This window comes from Dermacentor albipictus, chromosome 1, assembly GCF_038994185.2.
Source record: "Dermacentor albipictus isolate Rhodes 1998 colony chromosome 1, USDA_Dalb.pri_finalv2, whole genome shotgun sequence".
Lineage (NCBI taxonomy): Eukaryota > Metazoa > Arthropoda > Arachnida > Ixodida > Ixodidae > Dermacentor > Dermacentor albipictus.
In genome coordinates, this window is record NC_091821.1 from 234,238,879 (window position 1) to 234,254,660 (window position 15,782).

Consider the following 15,782-nt stretch of genomic DNA (forward strand, 5'->3'; position numbering starts at 1 on the left):
TGATGTACAGTGTTCGTGGTTGGGTTCTCCGTGCAATCGCAAAGTTTGTGGGGCACAAATGAAAGGAATTCCCACTGCCGTGAGAGTCGTTGCATATATATGTACCCGAAATAGTGTGCACGCGGTCTGACGCATAGCGAAAGAGGGAGAGAGCGGCGGTGAAGGAATGACCATACTCTGCAAGTGGTGTTTTTCTTATCGTCGGTCGTGGAGTCAATCCTCCACGCGCGGAAAGAACATTTTTTGCTGCAGATAGTGACCTCTCGGACACCCCTTTTTTGCGAACGAAGTATGGAGCACTATGCTAAGCAAAATGGCACTGAAGGATACCCCTCGGCGTAGGCACACCTGGCACATTAATGCGCGAGCTCTAAAGGTTCACTGTTTGTCTTTCATTGCCCGCGGAATGCGTGCGGTGCGCGCTCAAGACCCACGCCCCGCGGCAGCCTCCCACGCGTCCTTCTCATTTTGCGACTCGGTGCAACTGCAACTTGTATAGCGGGCGCCGGCGCGCACAACCAATTTCGTACCGAGCTTGTCCCCGGTAAAGGCGCCCTGTCTGCGCACAATCAGCCGCCGCGGCGTGCGTGCACGTTACATAAGTGCGCGGTGAATCGTGCACAGCCAGCGCGGTGTGGCCCAGTTACGCGGACAGCCGCGCGGGCGCCGTGCAGATAGAGGGACGGCCGGTTAACACGAAGTTGGCCGCCGCGACCATCGCGCCCAAGAGGCGCCGCCCTCCCATGTCGTGCTCAGTGAGCTTCTTTCTGCACACCTCCCAGACAATGGCGGCCTCGGTTCATCAGAAAGATGCGAGGAACCTTTGTTGCAGCGGCGTGAATCGGGTCGCTTCACTGACTTGCTGCCAGCGAACACTGCAGCGCCTTCTTTTCCAACCGCGTCTTCCTTCTTATAAAAGCGGAGATTACCCCTCTGTGAAAGCACGAAGGGTTATAAACGCAGACCTATAAGGAAACGCTGCGCGCCTTCACCGACAACCGCAGTGCGATTCGGACACGGCTGCCTGGGTCATACACTGCGCGCGTCAGGAGTCCGCAGGACCGCGGGCTCCATTACGGCTACGCGCCGGCCGGCCGGTGTGTGCGTGCCGCTGCAAAATCGCAAACGGGTTCGTGCTCAGCCGCCAGGAGCACCCGCGGTACACGAAGAGACGGCCTCTCTCCGAGTGTGCGGCAACTGGAAACGTTGCGACAGGTGCATCGCTTTCTTTCTAATTTTAGTTCAAGATTTTTTTTTTCTTTTCTCATTGCTATTACGGCGCGATCGTGACAGAGCACAAGGTATCAACCTCCACTTGCATGCTTGCATGTGAGAACACATTCATGTGTGTTAAAGTTGCCTGGAAATAGTATACTCATCACAACCGCCGCCGTGTGCAGTTGGAGTGGCAGTGTATTGATTTAAATGTTGCTTGAACCATGTGGTATGTGGTTGCCGCAGCACTATTTTGGGCGCAAGAAATTGTTTCTTCTTCTTTATGTCACAGAATAGATGTTAACCTGTTAGTCGAAATGATATCAGTGTATTCAGTATTATTTTTTGCGCACGGTAGGTGTTTGACCTGACACGGCAGTCGTTAGCAGCGCATGCGTAAAGTCACAGCACGCAGGCGTCTTTGCATTCGCCCTTCCTCGTCAACCGCCGGCAATCGCAGACGGAATGTTTTTGCAGCGATGATTCTCAGGATGACTGGAGAACCTTTACTATAATATAAGCGCTTGGCTTCTACACCTTCACGACTGAGTTTTGAGTGTCGTTAGGCAGAAGCGGAAAGTTCTAGTGAGTATTCAAAGCGCGCGGTGGTTTCGCTCTGCAGGGAAATCGGTACTACCGTCCTCTCGTCGATGCTGAATGTATTAGACATGCCTGCTTCCCGATTCTTTATTTTCTTTAAGGCCGGGTCCCTTCCATATAAGAAAAAAAAAATTGTGAGTATTTGCTTGCGAGCGGCATGCCCCGGTCAGCCATTCCGTATGAACGAACATGTATGTGCCTGCAAGCTGATCTACTCTGGAGTAGCAGTACAGTACTTAAAAGGTGCGTACCACTTCACATTTTTGAGAGTAAAACAACAGAGAAGCGCGTAGGTTGAATGGGCGTTGGGGTGTAGGAGGGGAGGGGGGGGATTGAGGAAGATGAGACAAACGAGCAGGTCTACTGTGCAACACGATCGTTGGGCGTCATTAGGTAGTCCTTTAACGAATTTCGATGGCGACACTGTGTACAATGAGTGGCACTTAGAGCAGCCCACCGTAGGCGTCCGGGCCATTCTGTGCACCATTTCCCCGGGTGAATATCCTCTGATTGCTCGCTGCTGGCCGCCGGCGCCTGGGCGGGCCGCGGGGGGCGCCTCGAAAGGCCTTGTCCTCGCGACGCATCCGCCGGCCGGTCTCCTTCCCCCTCTCCCGTTGCCTTCGGAGCGCGGTCGCGTTGTTTCACCCTCCTCTACTTCGGGGTCGCGCCCGCTTTCGCCCCGCCGGCGCGGCGCATCGTTGCCACAAGGGCGGCCGCCCTGGGCACCGCGGCTGTTCTGAGCGCCATACAGCAGGTTACCTCACAGTCGTCTGGTTTTAAGGGGTGTCGATTGTGTGCGCAGGATTGAATTCCATTCTGGGCTCGTGCGGGTCTCTCGGAAAGGTCCCATTGAGCCTCGGTCGAGGTCTTCCGCTTAGGAGCAAGGTGCTCTCACGTGACACGCGTTCTCATATGTAGTTTCTTTATCGTCTGGACCACTGCAGTGATTTCGGTTCATTGCGTCATGAGACAGTACTGCATCCTGCTAAGTTGTGCAGTAAAGAAAACCAAGTACAGTCGCCTAACAGATTAAGAAGCTAAATTAATTACGGGTCCCGAAGCAAATCACGGGTTATGAGAGTCGCCTTAGCGGGAGCTCCGGATTAATTTCCACGGCCACCTGGGGTTCGTTGGTGTGCACCCAAGGCGAGAGACACGATCGTTTTTCCATTTCGCCCCAATCGGAATGCGGCCGCCACGTCTGGGAAACTAACTCGAGGCCATGTGATCAGCAGCAGAACGTCGTAGCCACTGAACCACCGCGACGGGTGTGAAGAAATTATATATATATATATATATATATATATATATATATATATATATATATATATATATATATATATATATATATATATATATATATATATATATATATATATATATATATATATATATATATATATATATACCAGAAAAAAGCAGTTCTGGGTCCGGGTAAATATTCACAGTGAAGTAGACGCGCGTATGAAGCGGTTTATTGACGTTTCGGCCGGGGTCCGGCCTTCATCAGATTCTGATGAAGGCCGGACCCCGGCCGAAACGTCAATAAACCGCTTCATACGCGCGTCTACTTCACTGTGTATATATATATATATATATATATATATATATATATATATATATATATATATATATATATATATATATATATATATAAGGGCACTCGCCACGTGGGAGCACCAACAGTGTACTTTCTGCGGACGACCTGGACTAATACTCAGTAAAACCGTCACTCGAGAACCTAACGTACCAGGACATTCGATGGTGCAAGTGGAATCGGCTCACTGCGTCGTTCGTTTAAAAATTCGCAGGAAGTGAAAGCTGTCGAAGAGTATATTATATAGAAGTCACGATGAGGAGCTGCGGCTATATTGAGGGTGTGCTGTTCTTGGAAGCCATCTTGGTTGTGATATCTGTCATAGCCAGTCATAGCCAAGCGGGTACGGTTTCACGACGCATTGAACCAACGTAACCGTAACTTAACGTGTGCTCGAGTCACTGCGGATCACCAGTAAAACACGTTTGTGTTTCGGAAATACGGTAAGCTCAGGGCAGATGTTATTTCACACACTTGCTTGAACATCAGTTGGGAGTGAAAGTTTTCTAAGAGCAAATATAATTAATCAAACATGCAGCTTCGCCATATTGACTGCTGGTCTGTCGTCTGTGTGGCCAGCTGGCTCACGCGGTCAAGTGTGAGTCGCTGATAGATGCCATTATCCGAGGAAGTAAACATTCATTTGCTCGCAGAGCAACCCATAACCCACGTGGCCAGGCCGCAGTTCTGCGCTCATTGTTGCCAAGGTGACACGGATATGGCCTGTCAGTAATATTAATTCATGTTCTGCGGCGTCCGGCCCACTTGCCGAACCGAGCTCCTCGCGGCTATCTCATCAAGAGTTTGCCATGGTCGCGTATACCGGAAGGTCTTGACATTATCCCGTTGTCGGAAGCTAGAGCTGATGGTTTATAAACACAAACAAGGCGTTTTACCTTCCCGCTGCAGCAGTCAGCCAGGCGACGGCGCGACAGCAATAAAGGCAACGGAGCCATGTCAGCGTTTAATTAGTCATTATCCCCTGCGTCGCTAGGAAACAAGTGTCTTCTCGCCAGGAAACAGCGTGCGGGAGCTTCGATATTGGCCTCTCTCTTTCTCTCTCTCTCCTGTCACTGTGTGTCCGCTGTTTTTTATCTTCTTTTTGTGTGTGTGTGTGTGTGTGTGTTCTCGTTGCTTCCGCTTTTATCATTCTCTTTGCAGTGTTCTTCTTTCTCTGCAACTCTCGCCCCAGGATGGCAAGCAGTTTCCAGAGGCCATCTGTCGCAATTAGGTCCGGAAGGTGCAACAGGCGCTGGCCCCATCTGGCGTCCCCAGCGAGCCCGCTGCACGCCCTGTCTCGCCCTCTCCTCTTCTTCCGCCTTCGTCTCTCGAAGGTCCGCGTGCGATGCGAGCGCTCTGCTGTACCATGCGCCCTTCTTTCCCCCCTTATTTACTGCGGGTTTCTCTCTTATTTTCCAAAGCCCACAGGAAGCACAGTTTTCGGCTCCTAGCGCGCGCGCTGTCTCCGCGAACTACCCAGTTGCGAGACATTTCCAGAACGACCAAAACCATTTTCGCTGCGAGAGCATAAGTTTTAGAATGGGCGCAAGGGGATCGACAGTGTCGCCGCACAGCGGAACTCATTCCTATGGCGCATCTGCTCATTTGTGAGTACACGCTGTTGCCGCTGCGAACTCGCACTCAACGATAGGGGAGCTCCGACGGTGGTTGTAGATAGGCGTGTGTCACGGGCGTGTTTGTTTACTCCTCGCGCTGCCTGTACTTGTTTCTGCAATCAACGTTCTTTCGAGTTCTCGATATTTTTTTTGTCATTTGTTTGTTTCTTTTTTCCCCCAATTTTTTCTTCCAGGCTATCGCTCCCTGGGCCTCGTTACCCGCAGCGCCAAATTACCCGCGTGACTTGAGGACCTTTATACCTGCGAAACGGTCGTAAAAATCGATCTTCCTGGCACCAGAATTAGCTCGCATTTATAGCCGCCCGGGAAGAACGCGAAAAACTGTCACAGTTTCCACGCTCGTTTACAGGCTCCGATATTTCACGAAACCGAAAGGAAGGTCGTCTCGGTTCGCACTACAGGGTAACTTCTATGAATTTAGCTTCATTTTCCCCCCGTTTTGCATCTCGTTGAAATGACCTTTTGACACACGCAGCTTTGTCGAAGTGTAGGACCGAGGCAGAGATGTGCACCGTGGAGGAAAAGCTGAGGTTGGCCTGAAACATCAGGTTCTGGCCTGCTACTGTGGTCAGGTAAAACTCTACGTATAGCAGACCAGCCAGGATCTTTTTTTTTTTTTCGAGTTTTTCTATAAGTTACGTTCCCGAAATTTTGTCCCAAGACCGGTTATTGTGGTGAATTATATTTTGTGATCCTAAATGCAGAAGTGCTGATACATCGATGGACTCGCGATAGTGGCTCAGCGGACAATGTTCTGCTTGATGTCAAGGTCGCGCGTTCGACTACCGTCTAAAACGTCTAATGCCAAAACGCCCTCGTACCGTCCCAGTTCTCCGTCCCAATGAGAAAACCCCTGGCGCTCAAAGTTAACCGGGGCCCCTAATCGACAAATTTTCTCACAGCTCAAATTCGTAGCTTTTGAAGTAAAAGAAAACAAAAAGGTTCGATCTACGTAAGGATAAAATCATAGACAGTGCGTATAGTCAGCCAGGAAAGTTTTGTGGACACTAGGCGCTGCGCTTCATTGCAAGGGCCGAGATGCGAGCATCGCAACAATGAGTACTAACCACAATCTTGTGCGCAAGGGGTTTGTACAACACCTCCTTTACTCTAGCGCCCATATCGAGCGAGCTTGCAGTGTTGCTGACTCGTGTCTTCATCTAAAAAAAAAGAGAGAGAGAGAAAGAGAAGGGAAGATGACCGAGGTAATTTTTGAAAAGCAATTGTTAGTGAAGATAAATGTGTGAAGGGCTGCAGAAGACGCGCTGAAAGTGCCAGGCCAGCTGGTTGTGTTTGTGCAATGGTAATAAATGTGGGGAGGAAAGTAAAGTAACAGTACTTGATTACATTTTAGTAATCGCTCAGTTACTTTCGTTGGGCAGTAAAATTGGTCACCGTAATCAATTACATTTTTGAGTGAAGTAATTGTAATTGTTTCCTTTTTTCTCTAACACGCGTAAGTCTGACGAAAACGCACTTCGTTCTGGTTAGGGCTAGCCAGTATTTGGCACTCGTGAAAGAACTAAATTCTGCAACACGCGCTTGGTCTTATGTGTACCGTACAACCAGTTTCAGCCGCCTACTTGTAGCTTTTGTATAATTGAAATAAAAAGAATATTTCTAAGCAAACAAAGAAGTCACAAGACATTGCAACAATATTTCTAATATGGCAACGCCGTAGCCAGGGGTATCTTGCGGCGGATACCAATGATGTAGGCTTGACGTGAAGCGTCTTACGGTACTTTAACTTATCCTTGTACGGGTGTGTCTTTCGGTGCACGAAAATTCGACACAACAGTTGAAGAATTGGCCCTTTCCTCAATTTCTGTGCAATGTAAGCCTTTATTATTTGTCAGCAGTTAACTAGGGCCGAGTAGCTGCTGCTAAATCTGGCGCTCAAGTATGACACTGCATCATGTATTATTTCTCTGTTCCTTGTATCAAACTTTTTTTTTCTTGTCTATCCAGCAGATAATTTTTTTTTGTTTAATTTATTTGCCGCACCCGTAGGAGTTTAGCTCATGCAGGAGTGAAAGGAATAGCAGGAAGCAAGCGCATCCAACCCCTCCATCCTATCTCCTAGTTAATCGTATACTATATCGTGACGTCACGGAGAACTGGTGCGGCAACCTCAAGGTGGCATCGCCGTGCACCTGTCTTTCCTTTCTGCGTCCTTTCTTGCTCTTACCCAGCCCTCGCTGGCGATGAGACTGACCCATTCGCAATTCCAAAAGAGTGACTAATGTTTCTCATTTGTGTCCTTTCACGTCCACCGAAGTTGCCGCACAGGTGCTTCTGCATGCAATACGTCCCCAACGGAGCATACCTACGGCCGCTCCGGACACCCATTCGTGCCGGTACAAAGCGTTACACCGTCTTGCGTGGTAACTTCTGTATCTGTGCGCGTACTTAAGACTATAACACGTCTACATCCCACCTCCGAAACTTGGGGGTAAATAGCCGAGCTATACACTTGCCCGAAGCTGAGTTGTGGTCTTCCTTCTTGCTGTTGCCGCTTCTTATCCCGCTCCGACAGATATGAAAGGAAAGCCCGAGTTCTTAACAAGCATGCACTCGGCTGTGCCCCACCAAATTGCTGCCGTAGACGCTGGCGTGTGCGTTCGTTTCCGTCTTAGCCGCAAAGCTTCTGCTTTTTCGCGAAGCGCTCGTACGCTTGAGCTTCTCGTGTGACATCGCGTGTGCGCCCGTCGGTGGCCAGGAACGACCCCGAGCACGGTTGACGTGTCCGGGGCGTAATTTCGCGCTGCTTCTGGTACTTCGTTTACTCTTTTTCTTCTTTATTTTTTTTCCCCCTCGTGCGAGCGCGGCCGCGTATACTGAGCGACGCAGCGAGTGCCGCTCGAGTGCTGCCTATCGCTGGCAGCGGAGTCGGCCCCCGGAGATAGGGCGGCCCGTTGTCGAAGACGAGAAGGACCTTCTCCGTCGTGCCCCCACCAGAGCTCGAGAGTGCGATAAGCCTCCTCCTCGATATCCCCTCTTCTCGTCGCCGCCGCCGTTCCTTTTGCGCCGCACCGTCGGCGGCAAAGATCAAGGGCCGAACATGAGGCAACACACAGGAGGCCGCCGCGAGGCCTGGCGTCGAGAGGCGGGCTGCCCTTTCTGCGGCCGCTGAAATGGTCCAGTTGTCGTCGGCTTGAGCGCGACGTTGCCGGAAAAACGACGACGCAGACCAGCCGCCGACTGAGCGATGCGATGATCGGCGGCGAGATTCTTTTGAGGAAGGGGGCGTCATCCAGATGCTGCGCAGTGAACGCGCGTCGTCGTCGCGAGTATCCGCGATGGAGTGGAAGCACGTGTTCATCGGCGCATGCGTCGCCAATGTTTATATATATATATATATATATATATATATATATATATATATATATATATATATATATATATATATATATATATATATATATAGCAGAGAGAGAGAGAGAAAAAACACACCGAACATTTTTTTTTTTTTTCACGGCCACGGGTTTAGGCGTCAACTATCGAGCAACCGTCACCACGTAATGTAGCAATGAGAGAACTTCCGAAATTTATCAGTGACATGCCCACTAGCCGCAGTCATGCACCAGTGTTACTGTAGTTGCTCCGGCTTTAACGTAAGATTCGCATTTGTTGATAAGCAGACGAAGGTCAGGAGGTGAATACCCGAGAGGTGTCGCAATTCTGTGAAACAGAGGGAGAACCGTGAAGAATAACATATTTTTGAGAAGGCAACTGTCAGCATGAAAAAGAACGCGCGGACAGAAAAGCACGGAAAACATTAGCATGAACTCGACTTGCTGTCTTTTATCTATACATTTCTGCGTGTCAGCTATGGAAGATTTCTGGTGCCTTCTGTGCTGCTGAGTGTCCAGTTTCTGCATTGTTTACTGAGTTGCGAAAAAACATGTATCGGTCACGGGACCTGCGAACATCTCACCCTATCGTCGTTAAGACCGGAACACCGCACATCTCTGAGGTAACTTGGATGATTTATTCCCCTCCAATGCGACCGACGATATGTCGCGAAATCTTGATGTGTTACATGGGTGATTCGAGTTGATGCCTATGTTGGAATAGTCAAAGCTATTTTATAGCGAATTTCGGTTTGCCAATATTCCGATTACGATTACAAAACACTATACTGACGGAACCGTTTTCTTGCACGGGGACTTGGGAAAACTACTTCAAAAGACGTCAGGTGCCGCCAATAAAGAGCAGCGAAGGATGAACTTTGAAATACGCGACAGTGACCGAGGACTAAGCAGCATCTCGTCGGGTGTTATCACCGTCACTTCTGTGTGTGTGCAAAGATGCTCTGCATTTCTGTTTGCCTGCAAAGACACTCCAGACATTTCACCAGCCCGGCTCCAAAAGAAGACAGTCGCGAACTGCGTACTGCTGGAGATTCGCCAAAGTCCATAGCTGAGCTTTGATTTCTAACCTCAAAAGCAATTTGTTAGATGGTTTCTGTTCACGTGGATGACATGCATTGATTGCGCACCATACTGGACAGGGACCAGTAGCTTCGGCCGAGCGAAAAGCATACGTATACTCATTTTTTCCTTGACCTTGCATGCCAAAATATAAAGTATGCGTTACGTTACTAAATTGGACAAATTTGCTTTCGTAGTTATCTACAGGTTTTCTTTTTTTCTTTCTTTTTTTCTTTTTAACGAGGACATTACATCTTGCTTAAAGTGATTGGGCTTGTATGCTCTGTAGTGCGCGGATATGCTTGTGTTGCGTGTGTTGGACAAGGCTGTAGTGTAGTAATACCAACAGATGCCCCCAGTGATTTTCTTGCGATGAATTTGAACAGTTGATCACTACAAATGAGTTTCCTTTAGTAACGCGGGAGACTGCAGGTCGCACGATCACGGTCTACGGTAACGCCTAAAAACCTGTGGGTCTTCTTGTACGCCCAAGTGACCGGCCATAGATACACACAGGGTATAGAGACATCGGCTTGCGTGTAAATGCTACTAATGCGTAATTTCTCTCTATAGAAAGTTAAGCCTTCCTTGCGAAAGTATGCCGACGCTAGCATTGCCGCCTTTCGAATTCTTGCGCGCACTTGATGTCGTGTCAAGCCGAAAGCTGAGATGCAGTTACCGTCGGCGTATGTCGGGATATTATTTATTTATTTATAAATTCCTTACAGGTCCTGTATGAGGCATTGGGTAAGGGTGGCTTCATATCAAGAAATAAATGGAGGCAGAGCAGCATTCATATATCAGAAATATGAAAACAATAAACTAAACAGCGTTTAAACAAGAAATGAACTAGATTTCATACTCTCTGCCGATCACAGCATAGTGCAGGATGTAGAAGTGTTAGGTAGGGCAAAGTGCAGTGACCGTAGGTGAGTGAGGTCTAGGGATTCTCTCAATTTGAAGAAAGAAAGAGTAAAAATAGCCAAGAAATTCACCAACCTAGACGAAGTATGGGCAAAAAGAGACAAATTCAGGCTGGCGCTCGCAAAGGAATATGCAGCTTTAGAACAGGAAAATGTTAACATATGGGTAATGAATGAAGCCGTAACTAGGCTAATTTCAGAAGCAGCGTTTGAAGTGGGAGGTAAGGAACCTAGGCAACTAGCAGGTAAGCTCCCCAAAGTAACAAAGGACCTAATAAAGAAACGACAGTGCATGAAAGTGCCTAACCGAAACACATCAGACAGAATTCGCTGAACTGTCAAAACTGATCAACAAGAAGAAAATAAGGGATATTCGAAATTATAACGTGAGAAAGATTGAGGAAACAGAAAAAGATGGCCGCAGCATCAAATCAGTGAGAAGAAAACTTGACATAGGACAAGCCAAGATGTATGCACTGAAAGATAAGCTGGGTAATATCATCGTCAATTTCGATGGTATAGTAAAGGCAGCAGAATTATTCTGTACTGACCCAGACCAGCCACACTACCTTCATTGGAAGTAGTGGTGAACAGGATACAGAGGCTCCTCCTATTGCTAGCGATGAAGTTATAAGGGCATTGTATGACATGATCCGGGGAAAAGCGGCTGTAGAATATGGAATAACAGTCGATTTTTTAAAGATGGAGGAAATATCATGCTTGAAAAACTTGCAGTCCTTTATAGGTAAGCAATGCCTCACGATATCAAGTGTACAGAGGGCTGGAAGAATGCCAACATTATACTGATCCATAATAAGAGACGGTAAAGGACTGACGAAATATAGGCGCATTATCTTGTTTTCAGTGTTGTATAAGACATTCACCACGATAATTTCTAATAGAATCAGAGCAACACTTGATTTCAACCAACCAAAAGAACAGGCTGGCTTTAGGAAGGCATATTCTACAATGAGTCACATCCGTGTCATCAATCAAGTAATTGAGAAAACTGCGCAGTAGCATCAAAATCTCTATATGGCTTTCACTGATCATGAAAAGGCATTTGATTCAGTGGAGATATCAGCACTCATAGAGGCACTGCGTAATCAAGGAATACAGGAGGCATACGTGAATATCTTTTGCAATATCTACGAAGATTCTACAGCTACCTTGGTTCTCCACACGAAAACAGAAAGTTGCCTGTCGAGAAAAGGGTCAGGCAAAAGGACGCAGTGTGCCCAATGCTATTAATTCACTGCATGCTTACAAGTATTCAAGCTATTAGACTGGGAAGGATTAGGAGTGTGTATCAATGGCGAATACCTCAGCAACCTTCGGTTTGCAGATTACATTGTCATGCTCAGCAACACTGGGGACGAATTACAACAAGTTATAAAGGATCTTAACCGAGAAAGTGTAAAAGTGGGGTTTAATATTAATATACAGAAGACAAACATAATGATCAATAGCCGGGCAAGGGAACAAGAGTTCAGGATCGCCAGTCAGCCTTAGAGTCTGTGAAGGAGTACGTTTACCTACGTCAATAACTCACGGGGACCCTGATGATGAGAAGCAAATTTACACAAGAATAAGAATGAGTTCGAATGTATACAGCTGGACTCACAGGGGACCCTGATGATGAGAAGCAACTTTACACAAGAATAAAAATGAGTTAGAGTGCATACAGCAGGCATTACCAAATCCTCACTGCGAGCTTACCACTATCGTTGAAAAGAAAAGTGTGCAATCGTTGCATTCTACCGGTCCTAACATACGGGGCAGAATCTTCGAGGTTTAACAAAAAAAGCTTGAGAACAAGTTAAGGACCGCGCAAAGAGCTATAGAACGAAAATTGTTAGGCGTAACTTTAAGAGACGGGAGGAGAGCGGTGTGGATCGGAGAGCAAATGGAGATAGCCGATATTCTAGTTGACATTAAGAGAAACAGATGAAGCTCGGCATTTCATGTGATGCATTGAGTAGATAACCGGTGGACCATTACAGTTAGAGAATGGTTGCCAAGTGAAGGGAAGCGCAGTCGAGGACGGCAAAAGACTAGTTGGAGGGCCGAAATTAGGAAATTTGCAGGCGCAAGTTGGATCGGTTGGCGCAGGACAGAGACAATTGAAGATCGCAGGGAGAGGCCTTCATCCAGCAGTGGACATAAAAATAGGCTGATGATGACAATAATGAAAATATTTGAGCAAAAAAAGAAAGTGCTGACATAGGCAAAAAAGTAAGGAAAGATACAGCCCATTAAGCAAACAAAAGCAGCGATGAACAAAAGTAGTCACTCCAAGGCCAGTAAAACAAGGATAAGAAATACAAGAATAAAATGGTATGAACTCAGAGGTACAGCAAAACGGCGTACTAACGCATAAATATGAAGAAGAAAAAAAAACAAGGAAAAGAAAACGTGCCGTTTGGCGTTCATGTGGAGTGAAATATGAGTCTATGAACTGCCGGAATTTTTCCAGCCTTGTTTCGGCGACGATGAAATTAGCCGTGTGTGTTAGTTAGTGACTCAGCGAGCCCGTCAAGAGCCAGATTAAATATAGTTGGGATGAGAACTCCGCCTTGTGGGACATCACGACTGGAAGAATGTTTGGTTGTCGGGCCATCTGCGGTAAGCCCGAACAGAGACTCTCATGGTCAGGTAGGTTCTAACCCATCGAAACACGTGCACATGACCTCGGCAAGTTGTTGGTGAGTTGTAAACTTGGAAGATGCCAATTGAATTGCGTTCTGGTGAGCCGCTGTTGCAGTACACAGTTCCGCTTCTGAGGTATTTTCAGACCTGCAATGAAAACTGTTACAAAATACATGTTTATTTGCTTTTGTCTGGACCATCCTACAAACCAGATGTTTAAGTGATTAACTTCTCGTTCGTACAGCGTAAAAATTGTTATTGAAATGTTGTGCTGCTCTTTTCAGGTACTAGTGGAGGGCTTAGTTGACGTTTAGGAGCTTTTGGATTAGGCAGTTTCGTTTAAGACACTCGGTCACAGTGTAAAATTAACCTCCAAACCAATTTTTCAAACATGATTTGTTAGCTTTGTCAAACGCACAGCGAAACATGGACCGATCGAATCTCTCTGTCGCGAAGAAGAAAACAAAAATTGAATGCGTCTGCAGCTTTTTTGCCTATAGCCCCGGTGACGCGCACATTTTAGTGCCGCCCGAGTTCACAAAACCAGCTTTGCGGAAGCGTTGTTATAGGGAGCAGTGCGCGCGTTCTCTGCCGTTTCCGTGGCACCCTATCGAGCGCCCTGCCGACGGAGGCCATCTCCCTTGCCTTTGTGCAAACTTGTGTTGCTTGCTTTCGTTTTCTTTGTTATCGTTATTCTTTTTTTTTTTCAAATACTAGGCCTATGCAGGAACCCTTCGAGAAACTTGTTTGCGAGCGAACTGACGCAGAACATCGACGGCGCGCACAGCTATTTTAGCTCTCGGGTCGTAAACTCCGAGGCTCCTCTCTGTTGAGCCGCGGGGCCGACCGAACCCGAGCCTCGGCGCAGATAAAAGAGCGATAGAGAAGCGTAAGCCGGGATGGCGCGGAGGAGCGTTTGATTTAGTCGGCTTCTGTTTTATAGCTCGATCAGGAGGGCCGCGCGAAAAAGAAAGAACCGTTTCCTCGGCTGCTTGCCCTCGGCTGTTCGCTCCCCCCTTTTCATTCACTGCCCCCTAGCGCTCCTTTTCTTTCTCTCCCTCTTTTCCTTTTTCTTAGAGGAAGCACGGCTGCAGCACAGAGGGGATGCCGCCCGGCGCACCGTCTCGCGCATTATACACGCTTTGCGTCTTGCCCGGGGCGCACGATTTTCTCCTTTTACTTGCTATTTTTGCAGCTTTGTTCGACCCCCTTTTAACATAGAGAGAGGTTGGAAATACAGAGAAAACGAGGCAGACCCTTCCGTATCATGGCGGATACGGTTTTCGGGGGGGTGGGGATCAGTTGCCCCTTGGGGAGTGCATGAATGACGGCTGCGCTGCTGCTGCTGCTGCGCGCACGCTATCGCGGACGATTCGAACGTGAGCACATCTCCTGGTCGGGGAGGCAACGCGCTGTTGTCGGTGCGGGCCGTGTCGCACGCACAAACGGGCGCCGGCTCGTCCTGGCCGCGCTGTGCCCCGCTACGCGCGCGGTGTCTGCGTGGGTACGCCCGTGCCCGAAGGGGTGCTCCAGCCCGAGGGGTAATGGCCCGGCGGTGCGCGCGCAATTTCCTCCGGAGGGCATTTCCTTGCGCCGCGGCTCATCCACCTCTTCGCCACGAGCTCGAGGGTCGAGGCGGAGGGAAGGTGGGAGGGTGTCGCCTCGCTAGACGGCCGCCGGCTGCCTCTTGACGGCTGCAACTGTCCCTATGCGCGCAGCAAGAAACTTCATATCTGACTCTATAACGTTTGAAGAAAATATACACGGAAGGAAAACGCAACCAAGAAGGCGCTGTCATCATCGCCCAACCTTCTTCTCTCCTTTCCATCCTTCCACTTTTTTTCTCTCTCTCTTTTTTAAGACCCGATATAAATGAGCGGGATCTCCTCCGACTTTCTTTTTTTTTTTTCGACGATACTGCGCTCTCCCTTTTGGCATGTCGGCACTAAAGGGTATGAATGAAAGGACTAACTCTTGCGCGTAGAACGAGTTTGATTTCGCTTCATTTAGTTTCCGGAAGAGCAGGAATTGGGGAGGCACGGTTGGAGGCGTCGTGCTGGAGGCACGCAGATCCCCACCGTGCGACAGACGAGCGCTCGCAGGGTGCCTTCTTTAGTCGTAATAAGATCACACCCTACTAAGCAGGTGGATTGGCTCGCATTAAACCATGCAGGTGTAAGGGAACGAGGGAGAACCGTCCCCAATTAAACGCTCCGCGTGCCCGCGTGCGCGTCCTAGTTTCACAACTCCGAGCTGGCCGCCGCTGAGCGAACCTGCGTCTCGGGTAACTCTGGCACATACCACGTTCGGCCAGTTCGCTAACATTCCGCGGACGTTCGACCAACGGGGTGAATAAACAACGCAGCAAGTTCGCATCCCGGTAGACTTCCGTCTAACTGTTCAGGGTGCGTGTGCGTGTGCCTTCAGATGCGTTACGATTAAATGACCGGGAAAGGTGACGTTTCGCAAGCTGCTTCGTTTCAAACGCCCCCCCCCCCCCGCAATGCGTTTCCCCTCTGATCAGAATGGAATGTGCATGCTAAGCAAGTTTATTTTTTAAAGTTAGCGTCCTCCTAAGGGCAGCGTGCGATGATGACTGCCACGGGTCCCGTTGGATGCGATCCCAGCGGTTGGAGGAGATATTTTGTTTTAAATAAAATGAATGCTTCCGCCTAATCAAACATGAAATACTTATCCGTATTTTGTGACGATCCATTTCATTTTCCTT